The sequence below is a fragment of the Grammomys surdaster genome, unplaced genomic scaffold, assembly GCF_004785775.1.
Source record: "Grammomys surdaster isolate TR1022 unplaced genomic scaffold, NIH_TR_1.0 165, whole genome shotgun sequence".
Classification (NCBI taxonomy): domain Eukaryota; kingdom Metazoa; phylum Chordata; class Mammalia; order Rodentia; family Muridae; genus Grammomys; species Grammomys surdaster.
Genome location: NW_021604613.1, coordinates 13,653,991 through 13,676,045, shown reverse-complemented (window position 1 = coordinate 13,676,045; position 22,055 = coordinate 13,653,991). Strand labels below are relative to the sequence as shown.

Sequence of the window (22,055 nt, the reverse complement as noted above, 5' to 3'; positions counted from 1 at the left end):
ACAGTTGATTCCAAAGGGCTATACACTATCATTTCATATGTAGTATACTTTTAAAAAGCAAATACTGTTAGTTCAGAACCTTTAGGCTTCAGCCTAGTATTTCTCCTTACCAACTAGCTATGTATACTCTAAGTCTGACTCTAAGAAACAAATATGAATAAGGACTCTTAGAAAATACAGTTCCTGACCGAGAGAGGTAGGGACAAACAACTCCCTAACAGTGAAATGTTTTTTCTTTTTTTTCATGTGCTTATGTCCATTCTAACTTGACAGTCCTTCCTTCCTTCCTTCCTTCCTTCCTTCCTTCCTTCCTTCCTTCCTTCCTTCCTTCCTCTCTTTCTCCCTCCCTCCCTCTCTCTCTCCCTCTCCCTCTCCCTCTCCCTCTCCCTCTCCCTCTCTCTCTCTCTCTTGTTTTTTCGAGACAGGGTTTCTCTGTGTAGCCCTGGCTGTCCTGGAACTCACTCTGTAGACCAGGCTGGCCTCAAACTCAGAAATCCACCTGCCTCTGCCTCCCAAGTGCTGGGATTAAAGGCGTGCACCACCACTGCCCGGCTGATCATTGTTTTCTTGATGATGTATCCTTCTGAATTTACATTGCATATATGTTGCAGTAAATATCTCATTAGTTTCCTTCTTCCAGTTCTTAAGTTTTGTTTGTATTTTATTTAATGTTTGTGTCACCTTTTTGAGTAATTGCTGTTACTCAAAAGAATTTAAATTTCTCAGCTCACTAATTCATTCTCGTAAGCTTTCCCCTTGTTTCTTGGTGCGTGTGTGCGCGCGCGTGTGTGTGTTTTCAGAATGGAGCTTACTAGATAGCCTTCTCTGGCCTAGAAGTTGATATATTGTTGACTAGCCTGGCCTTAAACTCACAGATCCTCCTGCCTCAGCCCACCAGGTGATAGGATTAAAAGCATGTGCCATCACTCCTAGCCCACAAATTCTTTAAACTTTTTTAACATCTAATGTATGCACTGGGCTTTGGTTTTATTGGTGGTTTATTTATTTATTTATTCATTCATTCATTCATTCATTCATTCATTGTAGCTGTCTTCAGACACACCAGAAGAGGGCATCAGATCTCATTACAGATGTTTGTGAGCCACCATGTGGTTTCTGGTTGCTGGGCTTTGAACTCAGGACCTCTGGAAGAGCAGTCAGTGCTCTTAACCACTGACCCATGTCTCTAGCCCCTGGGTTTTTGTTTTTATTTCTGTAGTTGTAACAGATCAAAGCTAGGGCCTCATGCATGCTAGGTCTATGCTTTAGTTACTACTGAGCTGAATTTCCAATCTCAGCAGTCCTTTAAAAAGCTTCACTTAAGCCGGGCGTTGGTGGCGCACGCCTTTAATCCTAGCACTTGGGAGGCAGAGGCAGGCGGATTTCTGAGTTCGAGGCCAGCCTGGTCTACAGAGTGAGTTCCAGGACAGCCAGGGCTACACAGAGAAACCCTGTCTCGAAAAACCAAAAAAAAAAAAAAAAACAAAAGCTTCACTTATTATTACTATACATATATTGTATGATAGCTATATATAGGACACACACATATATGCAATGTAATTCAGAAGGATACATCATCAAGAAAACAATGATCGGCCGGGCAGTGGTGGCGCACGCCTTTAATCCCAGCACTTGGGAGGCAGAGGCAGGTGGATTTCTGAGTTCTAGGTCAGCCTGGTCTACAGAGTGAGTTCCAGGACAGCCAGGGCTACACAGAGAAACCTTGTCTCGAAAAACAAAAACAAACAACAACAACAAAAAAAAAAACAATGATCAAAATGATAATGACTGTTTTCCAGAACTGATAAAAGATAGTCTTCAGAATGAAACTGAAGCAGGATCTTGACATACCATGGTAAACCATGGTAAACTACACGCTACTACAAACAATAAAATCAACCTTGGAGAAGCACAAGAAGAAAAGGATAGTTCTGTCAGTAAGAGCAGAGGTTTAAGACATTGAGGTAACTTTATGGAATTAGAAAACTAACAGTTTATGATACCTTGGACCAGCAAGGTTGCTCAGCAAGTAAAAAACATTTGCCACCAAGTATGGCCACCTATTCAATCCCCAGAGCCCAGCCTCACAGTTGAAGGGGAAAGTGACTCCCTAAAGTTGTCTCCACACATCTGTTGTGGTAAATGTACACCTACAAAGGGTAAGACACTAAGAATCAGACAAAGATTACTTAATAACCAAAGACAATCTCTGACAGTGATTTTTTTTAAAGAAAAATATCACAGAAAGGAGGAAACTGAACCAAACAGTCTAAGAAGCAAAGTAAAGCAAGAAGTAAGCGAGGGCAAGCAGGCATTTACTGTAACAATACACAGTAACTGCTAACATAGAAACCTTAAAAACAAAATCAACCCAAAATAGGAGGTGACAATGTGAGAATTAAGATCAGGGTGACAGAAATAAAAACAAACAAGCAAAAAGCACAGGTTTTAGCCCAGGGCATGTTTAACTCTTGGCACCAACTCTGAACACAGAGCAAGTATGTGCCAATATTCAGCTTCAAACTTCTACTCCCTGGTAAATGTCCCCTAATGTCTGATGGCCCCAAGAACTCAGCTGCTTTTTATTTCCTAAAATGGCCTTGACCATGCTGTGACCAAAACTGTGTTTCTTCAGAATCACAAGTGCAAGAACTCTCCATAAGCAAATTGAGGGGACTCAGTATGATAGCCAGCCAGAGCAAAGAGAAGAAGGCACGTACTAAGAATGACATCACAGGACACACTTGAGAGACAGGTGTTAATAAAAAAACACTTGTAGGTTATAAAGAAACCTACAATAGTATAAATCCCAGAATTCTAGTTGATAACTAAATCATTGTTTACATTTTAATTCTGTTAACAAAACAGACCAAGTCTTGATAAACCAAAATAAACCTCAGTGCCCTTCAGCACCGTACAAGTGATTTTTGTTTTCCCCATAGACAGAGTTTCTCCGTGTAGCCCTGGCTGTCTAGAACTAGCTCTGTAGACCAGTCTGTCCTCTGCCTCCCAAGCCTGATGGTTTTTTGTTTGTTTGTTTTTTGTATCTAAGTACTGTGTTTTTAAATAAAATGATGAAAAGATTAAAAAATTACTATTAGGTTTTGAGATTTTTTTATATTTTATACCTAAATTTAGGGAGGCTACAGGCCATGGGCCAAATCTGGTCCTCACCCTACTAATTTGCATGTATATTTTTAAATGGATAGAAAACAAAAATCAACTTATTCCTAAATATAGAAAAAATACATAAAATTCAAATTTTAGCACCCATAAATGAAGTTTTGTTGTAACAGATATTTACATATTGTGTCTGGCTACTTCTGTGCTGTTAAGTCAATGTTAAGCATATGCAGCAAAGACCTTAAGTGGCACTCTCATGGCTTCACAGTGCTGCTCAGTGTTTTGTCACTCACAGTGACAAAGTTACACTCTGCATAACTTATCTGGACAGACCACCATGGCCTAAGATGTCAAAATGCAAAATATCCCCACAGGCTCCTTATGCTGCCCTGGGAGGTTGTGGGAAAGGCCTAGCTGGAGGAAGCTAGGTCACTGGGGGGCAGGCCTTGAAGTTTACATTCCTGCCTGTTTTCAGCTGTGTCTATTTCTTGATCTATCCAGATATGAGCAGGCTCCTGCAGTCACATGCCTGCTGCCACCAACCCACCCTTCAGCCATGATGGACTGCATGCCCTCACACTGTGTGCTATATAAATCCTGCTCTCCTTTTTTCATGCACTTTATAAAACAATGCAAAAAGTAGCCAATATAGGAGAAAATAGTAAAATCTCATCCTAGATGAGACGAGCACTAAAAAACTGATCTGCTGATTCAGAACTCTCTCTGAAAAATAAAGCAAAGTGTTACCCTAAAGAAAATCCCCAACCCCGTTAAACTAAAACGTCTGCAGAGAAGGCTCAGCAGATTAAAAGCACTTGCCATGAACCTTGACACCCAGAGTTTGATTCCTGGACCCCCACATGATGGAAAGAGAGAACTGACTACTCCAAGTTGCCCTCTGACCACCTGCACACTCTGGCAGACAGTCACCCAACCCCCTGCCACACACAGTAAAAATTGTAATACGTTTAATTACTACATTTCACAATTCCACAAACTTGAATTTCTCTTTTTCATATAAGCACTTGCACTATGAAAAAATGTGCTGGCTAGTTTTATGTCAGCTTCACACAAACTGGAGTTACTGAAAAGGAGGGAGCCTCAACTGAGAAAATGCCTTCAGGAGATCCAACTGTAGGGAATTTTCTTACTTAGTGATTGATGTGTCCATTGTATACCATCCCTGGGGTGCTGGTCCTGGGTTCTATAAGAAAGCAGGCTGAATAAGCCATGAGGAGCAAGCCAGTAAGCAGCATCACTCCATGGCTTCTGCATTGGCTCCTGCCTCCAGGTTCCTGCCCTGCTTGAGTTCCTCTCCTGACTTCTTCAATGATTAACAGTGATGTAGAAGATTAAGCCAAGTGAACTCTTCCCTCCCTTACTTGCTTTGTCAGGATGTTTCATCACAACAATGGTAACCCTTACTAGGACAGATAATATCTCTGGATTTGGCCTCATTACCTGGTTCAGTACAAAAGTCTGCTATTTACAATGCATGACTTTACTGTGTCATGCTTTCTATAGAAATATCTAATATAGTTTTTCTTTCTTTCCTTTTTAATTTGGGGGAGAAGTCAGGTAAGGGTAAGCTTTGTTAATTTATATTTAACTTTAATATGGGGTTTATACTTTTTTTTGAGATATGGTATTGCCCAAGTAGGTTTCAACTGGCTCACGCTATCCTCCTGCTTCAGCTTCTCAACTGCTGAAATCTACAGTGTATTCCATACTTATCTTAAAAAATAGTAAATAAAGGGCTAGGGAGATAGGTGGCTGTCAGTAAAGCACTTGTCATTCAAATATGAGGACCTAAGTTCATACCTCCTCGTAAAAAACTGGTATGGTGGCATGTGCTTGCAATCCCAGTGCTGGGACAGAAACAGGAAGGATCCTATGGCTTGCTGGTCCCAAGTTATCCAAACTAGTTCCAGGTTCGTTAAAGACATAGTCTTAAAACATAAGTAGAGGACAACTAAGGCTAACTCTCTATAAGCACCCAAATGCGCACACTGGGCACAAAGAAGCATGTAAGAGTATGCTGACAATGTGACTGTTCGAATCCCACATAACGGCCAGTGACTTGCTCCTCTTAATGCCATCCGATGTGAGAGTTCTTTTGGACAATTCTGTTTTACACCATTGTCATAAAGGTGTTGCATAGTTCTAAGTTTCAAAGTGCAGTTACAAAAGACTCGACTCCACTAACACAATAGCTACAGCAGCTGTACTGACCACCACAGGAGCTGCTTCAACACACTGTCCCCGACACTGGCAACCATTTCACACTAAGCAATGCCTGCTATAAAAGCTAACTATCACAGAGAAACTTTGTGTAAAAAAAAAATTTTCTCAATGTACACAGAACTTTCTCTTACAGCATGTTTTGATTCAAGAGAATAAAAATGTCATGTCAGGGCTGGAGAGGTGGCTCAATGGTTAGAGCACTGGCTGTTCTTCCAAAGGTCCTGAGTTCAATTCCCATCAATCACATGGTGGCTCACAATCATCTATAATGAACTCTGATGCCTCTTCTGGCCTGCAGGTGTACATGCAGATAGAGCACTCATATACATAAAATAAATAAATAAATTGTTTTAAAAAATCATGTCCATAAATTCAAGAACATATGTACCCAAATTACTGTAAGAAATGAAAAGCAATAAATAACATGTTCATGTGTGTTTTAATTAAATAATTACTATACGGGATAGCTGCAAAAAGACTGCTGACATCTAAGGCAGAAAGACCATTCACAAATATGTATGTTTGTGGAGAGTTGAATAGCTAAAGTTGTCTGGCACATTTCTCCAACATGCTTCCTCTCCCATCAGCACACCAGCCAAATAAACTGTATAAACAGGCCTGATTTCATTTCAAGATTTCCAATTACCCAACAGTTAAAACTTCTACCAAACTTCCCCAAATCATTGGAGTTATTATTTTTATAGTCACACAGAGAAAGGAAGAGTTACATATGGTCACAAGTAAAAATCCTAAACATTTTCTTATGGTCAATGAGATGGCTCAATCTGTAATGTGGCTTGTTGTGTAAAAGCGCTTGCCACCAAGCCTGACGACCGAGTTTAATCACATGGTGGAAGGCAAAAACTGACTGCTACTATCTGTCCTCTGACCTCGACATGTACATTTATACACACACAAATAAAAATAATTAAAAATAAATTTAATAGGGACTCAGTAATTAAAACCACATACTGGTCTTATAGAGACTTGAATTTAAGTCCTAGAAAACACCTCTAGGCAGCCTCTAGGTCTAGCTCCAGAGGGACCTGATGCCTCTGACCTCCATAGGAACCTGCACTCATGTAAACAAACCCCCAGGCAGACACTCAAACATTCATAATTTAAGATCATAACAATAAAATCTTAAAAAAAAAAGTTTAAAAAACATTTTCTGTTTTGAACCTGCTTTCCCTTAAACCACTCCCTTAAACCACTTACTAAAGGCCTATGGGGTGAAATGTGGTAAGCCCTAGAAAATATAAAGAATACATCACAGCCTGCTGAGAACAGTTTATACACCTACCTTGTCATAATTCTTTTTCAATGAAGTCCTGAGAATGGACAGATCTGTTGCCCCTAATTAATTATGAAGAGGTTATGGAGGGGTGGGGAATCTTGGAAGAAAAGATGACTCAAAGTTTCCAGTCTCAGGGAACAAACACTGCACTGATACCGACATCCAGACAACAAGACCCTTTACACCATGACGGATTATCTCCAGCCTCAATCCCTCCTGAGCCGTGTCTACAGCAGTCCCTGGTGTATCCCATGCCTCCAAGTCTCTTTCTATGCTGACATCACCCTCATCCCTTTCTTTAGTTGGGCTAATCCATGTACAACCTTGCAATGTCGTTTCAGAAGTCACTTCTCTAGAAAAACCAAGCCCAAGAGACAAACACTAGGCCAGGAGCACCCACTCCTGAGGGCTGCTGAAACTTCACTCAAGGAAAGGGTCCTATGCTTCTCAACAGAAAGACAGAGTAAAGTGGCAATTCTGCTTCATCCCTGTGAGAAGACACCTAACATAAAAATGTCTCATAAAAAGGACAATAAGGGGAAAATTAACATTCCTGGTTACGAGGAAAAAAACATTTATCCCAAATGTGGTGGGGCTTGTTATATGTCTTGTCAATAGCAGGGTTTGCAACAAACTTAGACATTTCTCTATTCAAATAAATCCAAACAATGGTTCAAACATGCTTAACTTGTTTTTGAAAAAAACAAAGCCTATGAAAAGACTACACACCGCAGGGCGTGGCACTGAAAATTTTAATCAATGCCTTGGGCTTTCAAACTCAGGGCTCCCAACCATCAGCTCAGACAAACTGGTTCCTTGTACCTTCAACGGTGCCAGCAATGGCATTAGCACAGCCTCCAGATATTCCTTAATACAAGTTCTATGGCCTTTGCCATAGTGTTAGACCTGTATATTTTTATAACTTTACTAAGGATTGGCTTAAAAGCTATGCTTTCTATTATCCACAAAATCAACAAGCAGAAAGGGTATGGTATAGAAGATACACTTATTTAGAAAGGGGGGAAACTTTTCAAGTGTAAAAACAGAAGGACTGTAAGTAAACCTAACAGTGCCCACTCTCCAAATTTCTAACAGGCCATCTTCTAGTGATAAGCACTTATAAGTACTTCTTTCTAGGTTTAAATTTAAATTTTATTCATTTTATATGCATGTGTGTTTCACCTGCATGTATGACTGTGAACCATGAGGGCCTGACCTTCTAGCGATTTTTCTTAACTCTATTGGGGCTGCTGGGAAGTGGTGGCACATACCTTTAATTCCAGCACTGGGGAGGCAGAGGCAGGAAGATCTCTGAGCTTGAAGCCAGCCTAGTCTACAGAAAGTTTTAAGATAGCCAGGGCTACACAGAAAACCCCTAGAGGTTAGGGGGAAATTTAGTTGTCAATTAAATAGGGTTTTGTAACTATAAGAAACACGTAAGATAAGTCCGCCTAAAAAAAAAAAAAAGAAAAAGAAAGAAAAGTTTTATTTTCACTTACAGTTTTTGGAGGTTTCAGTTTATAAATGATTATCTATTGCTCTGTGCTTATGGTAGCAGAGATATTTTGGTAGGAATGAGTGGGAGTGGAGGCCCAATCGCTGACTAAGAAGTAAAAGATCAGCAGAAAGTCTCACAATCCCCTTCATGAGCAAACCACAAATAATTCAAACCCCTCCATCAGCCCCACCTCTCCAAACTGTAGCCCTACTGAAGGGATGATGGCTCAGTAGTTAAGAACACTGTCTGTTCTTCCAGAAGACTTGGGTTCAATCCCCTGCACCCACAAGGTGGCTCACAAACACCTGTACCTCCAGTTCCAGGGAATCCAATGACTTCTTCTGACCTCTACAAGTGGTACACATACACAACTTGCAGGTGAAACATCCATACACATAAAGATAATTTAAAGAATTGAATCTGTAATATAGGCCATGTAGGGGAGACTACAGAAGAAATGGTATATGTATCTTCCTCCTTGGAAATATTACTTATCCTAAAGTTTTTCCTTTCTTCCCTTTGACAGGGCCTCCTATAGCCCAGGCTGGCTTCAAACTCACTGTGTGTCTTAATTAGATTTTTACTGCTATGAACAGACACCATGACCAAGGCAACTCTTATAAGGACAACATTTAATTGAGGCTGGTTTACAGGTTCAGAGGTTCAGTCCATTATCATCAAGGAAGGAAGCATGGCAGCATCCAGGCAGGCATGGTGCAGGCAGAGCTGAGAATTCTACATCTTCATCTGAAGGCTGCTAGTGGAAGACTCATTTCCAGGCAGGTAGGAATAGGGTCTTAAAGCCCACACCCACAGTGACACACCTACTTCAACAAGGCCATACCTCCTAACAGTGCCACTCTCTGGCCCAAGCATATACAAACCATCACACTATGTGACAGTGGCTAGCCTTAAACTTCTGACCCTCAGACTTCCACTTACAAACTGCTAGGGTTACAATCATATATCACCACATCCAGTTAATAATCTGTATTTTAGTTCAAATATTTAGACCAACTAATATATTGTCATATCAATCTATGGCCTTGCTATCTTTTTCTTTGTTCCATCTGTCCGTTCTTTCTTTCCTTTTCATAACTAGCTAAACATCTACAGACACACTATCTTTCTTTGAAGTTTTACTTGTTCTAGAGCATTTTAGTATATGCACATTTACCTTATCACAGTGTATCTTCAAATTAAATTTTGTTACTTTATATAAGACAGTATAAGACTGTCTTTACACTACTGCACTCTGTCCTTTGTATCACTGTTGTCATGGATCTTATGCATACAGAATGAAGCCACAGTATGGTATAATTCACAGGTAAAGCAATTATTGTCTAAAGAAATAAAATAACAATAAAAATGCTTTATCGCATTCATCTGCTACTCTTGGTGCCCTTTATTCCTTTGTAAGGTAAGATTCCAAATGGTATCATTTTCCTTCCCCACAAGGAGCCATCTTTATTTCCTGTAGGTCAATTTCCCACATATGAAAAAGTATGTTACCTTTAAAGGATATTTTGGCTGTGTATGGCACTCTATACAAATTTAAAGTTTACCTACTAGCATTTCAAAATATGCCTTATATTCTGTTTTCTGCCTTATATTGGTTCTGCCAAGAAATCTGTCATCTCTATTGTTCCTCAATAATATATTTTCTTAGCTATTTTTACCCATCACAAGTTCTCAGCTGTTTGATTAAAATCTGCCTTAAATGAAGTGGGGTTTTGGGGTTTTTGTGTGTGTGTGTGTTTTCGAGACAGGGTTTCTCTGTGTAGCCTTGGCTGTCCTGGAACTCACTCTGTAGACCAGGCTGGCCTCGAACTCAGAAATCCACCTGCCTCTGCCTCCCTGCCTCTGCCTCCCAAGTGCTGGGATTAAAGGCGTGCGCCACCACTGTCCTGCTAAATGATGTGTTTTTATTCTTGAAATTATTCATAATTGAACCTCTTAATCAATTAGTTTAGCTTTTTATAAAGTTGAAATTTTTCAACCATCATTTTTAAAATTTTCTTTTTCTTCCACCTTTCTTCTGGACATAAAATTACATCCATATTGCTTTTTTTTTTTTTTTTTAAATATTTATTTATTTATTTTATTGACGAGTACACTGTAGCTGTCTTCAGACACACCAGAAGAGGGCATCCAATCTCATTACAGATGGTTGTGAGCCACCATGTGGTTACTGGGATTTGAACTCAGGACCTCTGGAAGAGCAGTCAGTGCTCTTAACCGCTGAGCCATCTCTCCAGCCCTCCATATTGCTTTTTAAAGTCTTTATGTTTTTAGGTAGTTTCTAACACTATCTCATCAAGTTGGAGGAATTTTTTTTTTAAACATTCTCCAAAAAGTTGTCCTTGGAACGCCACACACATGCCCACATACTACTCATATCTGTACACATGTACTCGAGTGTGTGCACACACATACACACTTCTCTCATAGCTCTTCTCTCTCACATGCACACACAATAAAACTCGCCGAGTTACCACTTGTTATTTCTTGATCCTATCATCTCTTTATTGTAGTTCACACAGTCCTGCATTCAATAAATTACTTTATTAGATTCTAAACACTACACTACAATGTTCTTGAGATTGTTGGGCTTTATTCTGAAAGTCAGTTACAAAACCTGTACATCAGCTTGATCTTTTAAAGCTTGTTTTGATCTTATTTTAAGAAAAAATGGGAATAACCTTTTCTCTAGAGTTTAACCCTACTATCAAGGCATAGTCTTTCTAGAGACTCTCTACCAAACATATGGATGATCAAAAGAGCCCAAGGTCTGCTCAGTGTTTAAACAACACCTAGCTTGGAAAATTACTCAACTTAGAGGTCTCTTGGGTCATTCCTTGTCCAGCTTCATGGGAGTTCCTTGGTACACAAGTTCCACATAAACTCCTTTAGCAAACACTAAGAGAGACTCTCGTGAAGATTGTCTTTTTTTTAATGCAACTCCCTCTTCTATGAAACCTGGTCCAGTTCTTTCCAGTCACTGCAACCTCTCTCACGCCTCCTTCCATCTCAGCAATCTAATCGGGTCCATGTCCTGAGGTATCCTGAATGCACTGTAGTCTGAACGTGTCTTCTGGAAGACATCCACAGTAATCAAAGTCCACCTACTACAGGCTCCACTCCTCTCAGGAACCACAGGTTCTGTCATTATCTGAAAACAGTAGACTCATCACCCCTTAGAAAATCGGTCTAGCCAGACAGTTGTGGCGCACACCTTTAATCCCAGCACTTGAGAGGCAGAGGCAGGCGGATTTCTGAGTTCCAGGCCAGCCTGGTCTACAGAGTGAGTTCCAGGACAGCCAGGGCTACACAGAGAAACCCTGTCTCGAAAAACAAAAAAAAGAAAATCCGTCTGTTTCAAATCTTTAAGAAACAATACCCAGGATGTAGACTGGCACAACCGTCTCTGTGGCCACTATCACCTAAGTATCATTGCCACGCTCAGCTCTTCAGAGTTTTCTTCCCTAGCAATCCCTTTAAACCTGGCCACTCTCATATGAGTGTTCCACTTTTCTCTTCAATGCATTGTCTTGCACACCCACAAACGGCTGCTTCCTATCCTTTGTTCAGTTTTCTGTTTACATAAAAGAGACAATTTCACCACCATAGCCAGAAACTAAAGTACCTTCATGTCCAAGTACTCATAATTTAAATTCAACTGACTTATGGTTGGCCATCCAGAACCAGAAACAAATCTCTCTTTAGGAATTATTTTAGTCATTGTAGTTTTCTAGGAATCAAGAACTATAGAATAGCTGGGCAGTGGTGGCACATGCCTTTAATCCCAGCACTTGGGAGGCAGAGGCAGGCAGATTTCTGAGTTCGAGGCCAGCCTGGTCTACAAAATGAGTTCCAGGACAGCCAGGACTACACAGAGAAACCCTGTCTCAAAAAACAAAAAACAAACAAACAAAAAAAGCTATAGAATAAAGAGCAAGACAGATAGCTGACTACAATGAACACTAGGCAATTAGCACTTACTAGGCACTTTCTAATTGCTTTCCACACATTACCTCATTTAAATATCACAATAATACCTTGAATTAAGAGATTACATCATGCCTTAGTTTTTTGTCAACTTTACACAATCTAAAGTCACCAGGAAAGATGGAACCTCAGTTCAGAACTGCTTCAATCCAGGCACGGTGGTACATGCTATTAATTCCAACACTTAGGAGACAGAGGCAGGGGGAATCTCATGAATATAAGGCCAGCCTGGTCTACATAGCAAGGACAGATAGGACTATACAAAGTATTATAAAAAAAAAAAAAACCCAAGACAAAAAAGAAAACAAACAAACAAAAAAATATGCTACCATCATACTGGCCTGTGGGCATGTCTATACACTATTGTCTTGATTGATGACTGATGTGGGAGGGTCTAGCATACTGTAGGTCGCAATACCCCTAGGCAGGTGGGCCAGAACTATAGAAGAATAACTGAGGGACAAGCAGAGCGATAGCTCAACAGGTAAGGTACTTGCTGTGATGCCTGATGACAGGAGTTAGATCCCTAGCTCCCACATAGTAAAGGAAAGAACAGACTTCCTGAAGCTGTCCAGTAACTCTTAGACTGCCCCTCCCCCAACACACAACGTTTAATTAAAAACATTTTTTAAGATTTATTTATTTATTATATATGAATACACTGTAGCTGTCTTCAGACACATCAGAAGAGGGCATCAGATCTCATTACAGATGGTTGTGAGCCACCATGTGGTTGCTGGGATTTGAACTCAGGACCTCTGGAAGTGCAGTCAGTGTTCTTAATCACTGAGCCATCTCTCTAGCCCTAAAAACATTTTTTGAACAACATATTCTGATCATGCTTTTCCCTCCCCCATCTCCTCCCAGATCTTCCCCACCTACGCCTCAATGTCACCATACCCTTTCTAACCCTCTCTTTTAAAAACAAACAAAAACAAACAAATGAACAAAAAAACTCCAACAAAAAAAGAAAGAAACCAAGCTGGGTGGTGGTGGTGCACACCTATAATCTCAACACTCTGGAGGCTTAGGCAGGCAAATCCCTGAGTCTGGGGTCACAGAGAGAAAACGAGTATGAGGGAATGGGGGGATTGAGGATGGGTAACAAAAATCAAAACATACAAGCAAAAGACCATCAAGACAAAACAAACAAAAATCCCAAAGCAGTATAAGACAAAAAGGCTACAAAAAGTCAGGCAGTGGTGGCGCATGCCTTTAATCTTAGTACTTAGGAGGCAGAAGCAGGTGGATTTCTAAGTTCGAGGCCAGCCTGGTCTACAGAGTGAGTTCCAGGATAGCCAGGACTAAACAGAGAAACCCTGTCTCAAAAAACAAAACAAAACAAACAAACAAAGTCTACAAAAATACCATTGAGCTTATTTTCTATTGGCTAAATACTCCCAGGCATAGGGCCTATCCTGAAGTATGGCTAATATACACAGTGATATCCAACTGCAGAAAACTGCTTTTTTCCTTTGCAAGTGGTATCAATTGCAGCTAGCTTCTTGGTTTTCCCTCCTAGAACTTGGACCTAGCCAGGCTTGAATCTGCACGTGCTACCAATCTCTACAATTCAAACGTGTATTGTATCTGAAAAAAAAAAAAAAAGTTTCCTTGAAGTCACCCATCATCTCTGGCTTTTACAGTCTTTCCATTTCTTCTTCTGAATAATCTCTGAGCCCTGGAGGGGAGAGGTTGGATAAAGACATCCCATTTAGGACTGAGTGCTCCAAGTTCTTTTACTCTCTCCACACTGTCAAGTTGTGGGTCTCTGAGTTAGTTTCCATGTTTTACAAGAAGCAGCTTCTTTGATGATGGCTGATCAAACACTGACCTATAGGCATAACAGAGTGTCATTAGGTGTCAATTTATTGCTGTGTTTCTTCAGCAGAGCAAATAGTATTTGCTTTTCCTCTAGGCCCATGATCTCTCTAGTCTCAGATTCTTGGTCACCCTAGCACTGTCAGTCATGAGTTCTACCTCAAGAAGTGGTCCTTAAACCCAATTAGAGTAGATGGCTAAACCCACAGTGTTTGTACTGCACTCCTACTGCTATACCAAAATATCTCCCAGGCAGATCAGAGTTGTGGTCACAGAGTTTGAAGCTGAGTTAATGATGACCTTCTTCCTTCTAGTACCATGAAGGCTACTTCATAGCAGTGAAACCTCTAGTTAGGTACTGGCTTGACTTCTCTGTGTTGACTGAGAAGTGTTGGCTTCAGCAATAGAGTATTACCATCAATTTGTAGAGAGCAACCAATAGCCCTGGCTATTACCTAAAATGTTTGGGAGTTTCCATGGGCCCCTTTGGCTGAAAACTCGGCTAGATGTAATACATTCCCGATACTGGAGGTTTCATTCGGCCTAAAATGTCATGTTAGGGCACTGGCTCCCCCATTATTTGGTGACTCTACTTTCCTATGTATGAAATGCAAGCTTCTATAGTAGCAGGTTTCCACATAATCCCTCAACTGGCCCTTAGTCTTAGTTGTTCCTCCCATATTCTCATATTCCCTCCCAAACTATCACTTTGCTGAGTTCCTATGATGATTAAACAGAAAAGAAAAAAAAATATGGTGTATTTTACCCACTAGCAAACCCTGAATGCAAGATGAACCCATGGCACAAGAGTAGCATGAAGGTTATGGGGGTGACCAATCACTTTTGAGCTGGATTTGAGGCCTGCTCCATAGGAGAGAATCCCCCTCCCCCGTCTCTGTCTGTCTCTGTGTGTGTGTGTGTGTGTGTGTGTGTCTCTCTCTCCCTCTCTCTCTCTCTCTCACACACACACACACACACACACACACACACACACACACACACGCACACAGAGAGAGAGCGAGAGCGAGAGAGAGCGAGAGAGAGAGAGAGAGAGAGAGAGAGAGAAATGTAAGAGCCAGAAGACAGGGAGGAGAACTGTGAAAAACTGTCTTCTGGACACAGCATGGCCTTTGCACTCATGAACTCATCCCAGCTATGGTTACTGAACAAGAGCAGTCAACACTAATTGGCTCTGTGAGTTTAAAAAAAAAAAAAAAGGAGAGGACGTAAAGGGAAAAAGGTATGTGCTGGGGTTTCTGAGAGGAAAAGGAGTGAGAAAGGAGTTGGGACGAATATGATCAAAATACATTACACATATAAAATTCTCAAAAAATAAATAGAAGACATTCCACATATGTATATGCACATTAATGTGTACATATACAAATAAGTAAAGAGAAATACCTACAATGTAGAAAGCACCATACTTCCTTTCAAGATAAATGTAAATAAAGTCGTCATCAGATAGAAATCATACTGGACAGATAGTCTGAAGGGCAAAGAAAAAGAAGCTAGATATAATACTTTTAAGGCTGCTTATGAGGAGAAAAAAAATGAAGCTAAAACTTTAAAAAAAAAATCTAGAATGACCAGCCCTTTTAATGTTTTGGCTTAGGTTTTTGACCAATGGTCTGGCTATATAGCCCTGACTAGTCTGGAATTTGTAGACCAGGTTTTGCCCCAAATTTGCTGCAATCCTCCAGCTTCTGGGCTTGACAGATGTGAGCTACCCAACTTGACTTTTTTAAAAACTGGTGCTAGCTCCCTAGGTGCTATGTAGTCCAGGATAGCCTTGAACTCATGACCCTCCTCTCTCAGCCACAGAAGAGTGAATGCACCACCACACCTAGAATGACTAGACCTTAATTCATCAGTGTACTAAGACACTAGCAATTTTGTTCTCATTCAAATTAAAATGTAAAGCAAACAGAGGAAATGAAATGTTTTATGATGAAATATGGATTTAGCGCTCTAGCATGTACAGCTTCAGCCAAATATAATCAAAGTGCATGCTACTCTAGTTTATATATGCTAAGGCCTCTTTCTGTGTTGTTTTGCAAAGAATTAAAAATAAAATTTAAAACACACACACACACACACGGGGGGGAATATGAATTAATAATCTATTAGCACAAATAACAACAAAAATACCTGTGTGTTAACACCAATTTTCAAAGAATGATAGTCAAAATACAAAATGTAAAAATGTATGCACAACTTTAACAAAACTTGTTTTGGTTTTGATATAGTTTCTTTATGGAGCTCTGTCTGTCCTGGAACTCAAAAAGATGCACCTGCTTCTGCCTCCCAAGTGCTGGGTGGGATTAAAGGCAGGCACCACTATGGCCTGGCAATTTCAACAAAACTGAAGTTTTATATTTCAAAATGCACTTTTAGAATTGGGCAGCCAATACACTCATGATACTGTGTATGCTAATATCCACATCCTTAGCTTTAATTCTCTCTCCTACTTCCTGAGACTTTCTGCTTGCCTTATATATATATAGCGAAAGAGGTGAGCAACAATCAATTTTGGACCAAGCTTGCCAAATGGCCCTTCAGGGTTGCCTAATTTCAATGGCATTCATTCATTGATCATCTACTACAGATATAGACATAAAGAAAAGGGTTTCTGCCATTAGAAAGCTTCTGTTGTAACAAAGAAAGTAAGACACATAAAGCCAACAAATATGCCAGGTGCTAACACACAACAAAGCAGCACAGGGAAGGGAGATGCACTCTTCATGGGGCTGAGGAGGCGGAGGAAGAGACAAGAGGATCATTAACAGGCACAATTAGTGAGCTGCAGGCCAAGCTGGATGGCATTTCTGAGAACAAACAAGAAATGTCCTTTGTCTTCCACATGTGCACAGCAATACATGTGCATCAATACAAACATGTACAAACACATGCATGAAGTGTATAATTTTATACTCAGCATATCATATCTTACTGATTTTTTTTTAAAGTTCAGTAAGTATAGTTAGTAGCTTTAATCTCAGAAAACAAAGGAAATAGGATCTCTGAATTCAAGACCAGCCTTGTCTACAGAGTGAGTTCCAGGATACCCAGGGACAGAGAAACCCTGTCTCAAAATCAATTAATAAAGTTCATAAAATGCCTTTAATGTGAGTGCTCTAACTGGATCTGCAATGTCCCCCAAAGGTATATGTGTGACTAAATGTGTACACACACAGAGAAATAAATGTTCTTTTAAAACTTAAAGAGCTAACAAGATGGTTCAGTGGGTAAAGGTGTCTGCTACAACGCTTGATAACCTGTGTTTGTTCCTCAGGACCCACATAGTGGAAAGGAGAGAAAAGACTACTTCAAGTTGTCCTCTAACCTTCACACATGCTGAGGCAAGCACGAACTTTCTCGTGTACAAGCACATGCGTGTGCACATATATAAACACATTAAAAACGATTTGAAAGCCAAGCGGTGGTGGCGCACACCTTTAATCCCAGCACTTGGGAGGCAGAGGCAGGTGGATTTCTGAGTTCGAGGCCAGCCTGGTCTACAGAGTGAGTTCCAGGACAGCCAGAGCTACACAGAGAAGCCCTGTCTTGAAAAACCAAAAAAAAAAAAAAAAAAAAAAAAAAAAGATTTGAAATATACATCAGGTGATATATGTGTACTATGATGTAATAGGTAGGTTCCAAACAACAACCAAGTCTAATTAGTTTTAAGAAATACAGACTGCCCTAGACGCTTAAGTGCAGTCAAATCTGAGATCTTAAGAACTGACATGAATAAGCTGGTTGGGTGCGGGGAGGGAATCTAGCAAAGAGCATACAAAGGGCTAGAAGCAGAAAAGAGCACCAAAGAAATAAAATATGAGCAATATAATCATCCACAGCAAAGAAAATGCACTTTTCCTTTATTTCATCAGTAACAAAGCCCTACGTACTTTTAAATTTAAGTATCATTTCAAAGAAATTTTTCCAACTCTCTAAACAGGCATCTCTTCTGTGTACACACTCAAGCACTTGTACAGCATACTGAACTCATCCTGGCGTTTTAAATCCTTGAAGAAAAGGATCTCTTTTATCTCTTTAGCACATTATTTTGTGTTATTTTACCATTTTATGTGATCGTGTCACAGAAAGGAAGAGTGTACAGTTCCCACTTTCTGTATAAAATGCTAACTATGCAGTCATGTACATTTGAGCCCTCTCGTACAGACACCTTTTCCTTTATTTCATCAGTGACCAGGTATAGTGGTCCATGCCTGTATTTCCAGCACCTGGGAAACAGAGGCAAGAGATTCAGGAGGTCAACCGCAGCCTTAGCTGCACAGCAAGATAGAGGCAGCCATAGTCACATGCACTTATTTATGTAACATCTATGGTTGTTTTCTTGCCACAAACAGCAGAAGTAGTTAGAAAGACTATAAATGAATTACAATTTAAAAATATTTACTATCACATCCTTTTCAGCAAGGTTTCCTTTTTGACTTCTTAACAGCTTTCCTATTACTTTAGTAATCTGCCATGTTGCATGGTGGCAGGAAAATAAAATTTTTAGAGCAGGAATTTATACTTAATATAATTTTCTATTTACATTAAAATGCCTTATTTTCATTGTAGAATCTTCATAGAAACCACAACTATACATCTTCACAGTTTTTACAAATATGAGTATGTTTATTTTAGGCAAAACAAAATTTCACTTAAATATAAGATTTGACCTTGTGGTCATATGGTGGTTTGAATATTCTAGGCCTATAAAGAGTGGTACTATTAGGAAGTATGGCCTTGCTGGAGGAAGTGCGTCATTGTGGACATGGGCTTTGGAGGTTTCCTCCTATGCTCTACCCATTGTAAAAGAGAGCTTCTTGCTTTCAAATCAAGATGGAGAACTCTCAGCTCCTTCTCCAGCACCATGTCTGCCTGCATGCTGCCATGCTTCCCGCTATGATGATAACAGACTAAACCTCTGAAACTGTAAGCCAGCCCCAATGAAATGTTTTCCTTTATAAGAGTTTGCCTTGGTCATGGTGTTTTTTAACAGCAATGGAAACCCTAACTAAGACAAGCCACATAAAAGTTGCACAAAAGAACATATCCCATGCTCAGCTCAGGGAATGGTGCCACCCACAATGGACAGGCCTTACTAGGTCAATTAACAACCAAAGGCACAGACATGATGACAGTCCAAAACGATATTGGCAATCCTTCAATTCAGACTCTGTTCTCAGATGACTCTAGGCTGTGTCAAGTTGATAGTAAAACAACTGCCATTTACTATTTACAATTCATCTACCAATAAAATTGTACACTCTCAACTAAGGAAGAAAAAAATGTCTTTTTATCTTTTTGTTTAGTTTGAGGCGGACTCATGTAGCACAGGTTAGCCTTGACTGAACCTAGTTATATCGCCTACACTGACCTCCAACACCTGGTCTTCCCTGCCTTAACTTTCTGTGCTGGGGTCATAAGCATGTATTACAATGCCCAGCTAAAAAATGTGATTTTTATAGGGCTGAGGAGAGAGCTCAATTGGCAAAATGCTTGCCTTGCAACAAGGATCTACCCTGTAAAAAACTGCTGGATATGGGTGGCACTTGTAATTCAGCACCAGGAAAGGGGAGAAACGTATATCCCAGAGGATAAACTGGTCAGCCACCAAACCTACCAGGTAAATTCCAGGACAGAGAGCCATGTATCCTCGGCCCCAGCCCAGTCTAAAAAAAAAGGTAATAGTAGATACCTGAGGTTGTCCTCTAGTTTCCACACATACCCACATACTCAACCCATGCACCCACTCACACATGTACAAATCACTATCCAAACTTACAGTATCCCCTTCTTCTCTTCTGGTGACACAATCTAAGAGCACCCCCCCATAGATGTTGGAAATTACAGGGTACTTGCTTAGCCCTAGATAAACTGTGTTTTATTTTAATTTTATATTTTGTTGTATGTTAGGCAGAGGAAATTCCAAGACAGGACAGAATTCAGGCTGTGTCATGGTTATTGCGCTCTACTCTCAAGTCTACAGGAAAAAGAGCAATAGATATGGCAGAGACTGTTTTTAAAATACCATTGTTTTGTTAAGGAAAGGGTTTAACCAAGCTTAAAGTTGCAGCTGGGGAGCACACTGAGATAGAAGCTGTAATTGCTAAAAAGAAACTCTCCGCTCTATGCTAGAACAAAAGGAAAAACGTCAAAGGGAGAGAACTTCTTCACCAAATCCTCTTTGAAGCTTTAAAATATAAGGAATCAAATTTCAAAGTGTAAGCACTGTAGTAGAGCTAATATCTTTGCCTGTCCCATGAAGACACTTCCTGAAGTTCTTCCCATCTTCTGGGACACAAGCTCTTGCCCCTCAACTGGGTGAGTACATGATCAGACTTAGTTACTAATAACACTTCATCCTTCTTGGTATATAATTTGATCCTGGGCTTGCAATCTACCACAGTCCTTCCTTGGAAATGTTCTGGCTAGAACTGATTAAAAAGAAGCCCTGTGTGCCTGGTGGACCTCACAGATGGAAACACTAGCCTACAACTGTCTGCAACCATCTCTCGGGGAAGAGTTCCTGGGTTAAAAACTTGAGAAAAGCTGGGCAGTGGTGGCACACGCCTTTAATCCCAGCACTTGGGAGGCAGAGGCAGGTGGATTTCTGAGTTCCAGGACAGCCTGGTCTACAAAGTGAGTTCCAGGACAGCCAGGGCCATACAGAGAAACCCTATCTCGAAAAAACAAAAACTTGAGAAAAGAGAGTTTTTCTTACTTGATTATAATTTGTTTCCCTAACAACAAAAGTGGGTCTAACAGCACTGTTTGTTTAACAGGCACCTAATAAATACTCAAATTTAGAGAGTAGTTCAGAATGAAGCCAACAGAAACACACATGAATGAATCATTCAGTAAAAGTGTCCTGGAAATCATTTTATCCTTGTCATCAGATCTACCCATTCTTAGATACTCAGAGATCCTTCAATCCTTCATTCATTCTACTGAGTTTAAAGACTGGACTGGCATTTACAACCACAGATCTAGAAAACCACCACATTAGCCAATGACCAACAACAAACAACAAAAACAGTCAAACAAGTCATGTGGCAATTTGCTTTACTACTATTCTGGCTTTTGGCCCAATAAAGCACTCATGGTTAAAGATTTTATAAGGGGGAGATCCACACAAAGCACTTGTGGTCCCTTCACTTGAGAGGCACAAAGATCATAAGGTCAAGGACAGCCTGAGCTACAGAGCTAGATACCACCACACACCCTGCCCTGTCCAGAACAAGAGCAATGTTCATCTAAGGTTTTTTCTTTCTGAAGGATGGTTTAAGGAAATACTTTCACAATGACATGCCTAAAAATTCTATCTAAAACAATATAAAGAACATTTTTTTTCTTAGTTTTATTCCATCTTTGCCAAAATACCTCCAAAAATAATTTTTTTATAATTCAAGTTTGATTCAGTTAACATAATAGCTTCCAGAAAAAACAAACTAAAGAATTTAAGAGGAAAACGTCTTCTGCTTTAATCCAACAAACACACACATTAGCAGCAAACCTTTTGCTTTTTTTTTTTTTTTTGGTTTTTCTAGACAGGGTTTCTCTGTGTAGCCCTGGCTGGCCTGGAACTCAGAAATCCACCTGCCTCTGCCTCCCAAGTGCTGGGATTAAAGGCGTGCGCCACTACCGCTCGGCCTTTTGCTTATTTTCAACTTTAGTATGCAATGTATTTCCTAAGAATAAAACAGGACAATTCAGACTTATACACATGTGGCACTACAACCAAGACACACCCATATGAATTACAAGATTGATACAGAAAAGCATGTACTTTTTTTTTTTTTAAGACTAAAGGGCTGCCCCACACCCCAGTGCTAGAACCAGCACTGCTTTGTTTTTTGAGACACAATTTTTCTCTGTGGCCTTGGCTGTCCTGGAACTATAGACCAGGCTGACATGAAACTCATGGAGATCCACCTGCCTTTGCCTCCTGGGTGCTGGGACTAAAGGTGTGCTCTACCACACCAGCTACTACTGCTTTATTTCCTTTTTTTTTTTAAACAAAAACAAAAAACAAAAAACAAAAAACAA

General features: G+C 40.1%; 1 protein-coding gene across 1 annotated transcript in view; it reads right to left on the bottom strand.

Moving 5' to 3' along the window:
• The window catches only part of Fam117b (family with sequence similarity 117 member B), a 76,203-nt gene that overhangs the window by 31,054 nt on the left and 23,094 nt on the right, over positions 1 to 22,055 (bottom strand). The gene's annotated exons all lie outside the window — the stretch shown is intronic.